Raw genomic sequence first — 2783 nt, forward strand, 5'->3', positions numbered from 1 at the left:
AAATAACACAAAAAATATTTAAATATAAAATAACAACAGAAAATTTGTCATAATATTAATAACTTAATACCCATTATATTACTTTTAAAATTTTTAATACAATCACAAATTAAGCACAATTAAACCCAAAATATAAACAAAGCACAGCATAATATTCCAACATTCCAACATCACATTACTATGCAAAAAAGCACAAAACAGTAGTACATAACAACCAGACCTAATCAATAATTAATTAATCATTAAATAAAAATACAAAAAATTCAATAATCTTTCAATATACAATACTAAAAATAAGCCAATAATGAACTAATGAAGAGTTTTTCTTTTTAATTCTATATTCAAGTTTGTGGAGGACCAAAATCAATAGAGTAGTATCCTTAAAATAGTCTTTTTTTCTTAATTCTTATATACCTCTAATTCTATGTTTAACCTTTTTTACCGTTCTATTATACATTCGAATGTTTTTGTCAACAAAATTTAACTAAGTTAGCCTAAATCGAAGAAAAATCACTCACACAACATGTGCATGAATCACACGCTTTTTTTTTTACGTTTCTTCTTCATTCGTTTCTTTCTCATTATTATTCTTTTGTTGTTGTTGTTGTTGTTATTGTTGTTTTTTATTTTATTTTTTCTCTTCCTCCTCTTTTTCGTTATTGGAGCATTTTTTATTTCTTCTTTTTATATGTATGATTTTTTTTTATTAAGAGGGTAAAATAAGAAGAATTATGAGTAAGTGAAATAAAAAGAGAAAAAGATGATGTTAGAAAAGAGGATAAGAGACTTTGAATTGTGTAGAATTTATCCAAAAAAGTAACATCGAAATTTTTTAATCATGATAGAAAATTTTTCAATTTTGATACCAAAATTTCTTAATTGTGACACAAATTTTTGTTAAGATGGTGGAATAAGAAAAATGATGAGAATGTGAAACAAGATGATGATGATGAAGGAAGAGGAGGAAGGAGAATTTTGAATTGTGTAAAATTTATTAGAAATAGTATCATACTTTTTAACCATGACTCAGAAAATTTTTTAATTCTAACATCGAAATTTCTTAACCGTAACGCATGTTCTTGTTAAGTGGATGAAATAAGAAGAATTATGAAAATGTAAAAAAAAAAAAACATAATGAAAAAGAAGAGAAAGAGGAAGAAGAATTTTGAGTTGTGTAGGATTTATTATAATAATACCAAAATTTTTTAACTGTGAGACATGAAGTTTCCTTATTTTGACACTGAAATTTTTTAACCATGACACAAAAAAAATTTTAACTAATTTTTTTTATCATTGAACTAATTGAGTAGTATTAAACTCATATATAAAATGTCTAACCATTCTTGTGTTATTTGTAACAAATTGTATTTTGTGATTTTAAACCACATTTAAATGTATTTTGTTGGTAGAGTGAATTAAGATTTTGAATTTGTTGTTCTTTAAAAAATTTTTTGTCATTTATAATAAATTTCGGTATCATTTTCAATAGATTTTTTGTGCCATTAATTAAAAATTTATGTGTTATTTTTGTTATCGTTAAACTAATTGTGTGATATTAAATTAAGAGAAAGAAGGTGAAGAAAGAGGAAGAGATGGTAGAGGAGAAGGAAATGATGATGATGATGATGATGATGATGATGATGATGATGATGATGATGATGATGATGATGATGATTATTATATTAAAAGTTAGCTTATAAATAAGTTATTTTGTATTCAGATTTTTTGTTCTAAAAGTTCTTATTTTATAGAAATGTGATAAAAAGTAGTAGTATTATGAGAGAAGTCATTTTTTTAACTTCTCTATAATCTCCTAAATAATTTCTTAGAAAGCTACAATTTAGTTTTGAAAATTATACCAAACATTAATACTACTATTTTTTATAAATCAAAAGCTCAAAAAAATTACTTTTGAAACTTTTCAAACGAACCCTAAAAAAAGAGACAAAAGAGTGAGTATATAAATTTGAATTGGTTGATTTAGTTAAAATAAAATTGTTATCTAACATTTCTGTAACCTTAAAATCTCAAGCTCCATATGTCCCATAATTTTGTTTTATTCATGTTACGATGGGTAACCGGAGATTGTTGGGCTGGACTCGCTGGGTTGGCCCAATCGTCTGAGGAAGGAAGCCTTCGAGCGGGTCTGCGCCTTGGGGGCCTCCGTCCGACTTGTGAGTATGAACGAATGGGGGTGGTACCTGCAAAGACACTCCGATGCCTAAGTCAGCAAGGGTGTAAGCAGGTCTAGAGAGTATTGGGACTTAAAGATACTTGAGAGGTGTCAGTGTATTTATAGTGGTGAACCAATAACCACCGTTGAAGTAGTGCCACTTTTTAGGGTGTTAACCGTCCCTTTATCTCAGGGAGGTTAAGATATGGCTCTTGAAAGTGGTTAGAGAGATTCTAGGGGCAGTTACTCATTCAAACGAATGTTTATCTGCCAGCTAACTCTCGTCCCCGACTTCTTTAGGGTATGTCGTGGTAAGAACCGACTTCACAGGAGGAAGGTCGGTGCTAGGTGAGGCTCAACCCTTCGGATTGGGCCTTTTATTTGTACCTGTGCCTTATCGTTGGGCCAGGGTATGAACAGTGCCCCTACTCGAGTCCAATTTATTTTAAGATTTTGGGTTCGAGTATTCTACTCGGGGACGTAGCCGACTTGGGAGGGAACCGACGTGTTTGTTTGGAACCGACGTGACTTTCGTGACTTTTGATTTTTCACAGTTACGTCTAATCAAACGTCGTGTCTGTTAGAGGTTCGCGTAGGTATTGATTACCTT

This window comes from Arachis ipaensis, chromosome B05, assembly GCF_000816755.2.
Source record: "Arachis ipaensis cultivar K30076 chromosome B05, Araip1.1, whole genome shotgun sequence".
NCBI classification, from domain to species: domain Eukaryota; kingdom Viridiplantae; phylum Streptophyta; class Magnoliopsida; order Fabales; family Fabaceae; genus Arachis; species Arachis ipaensis.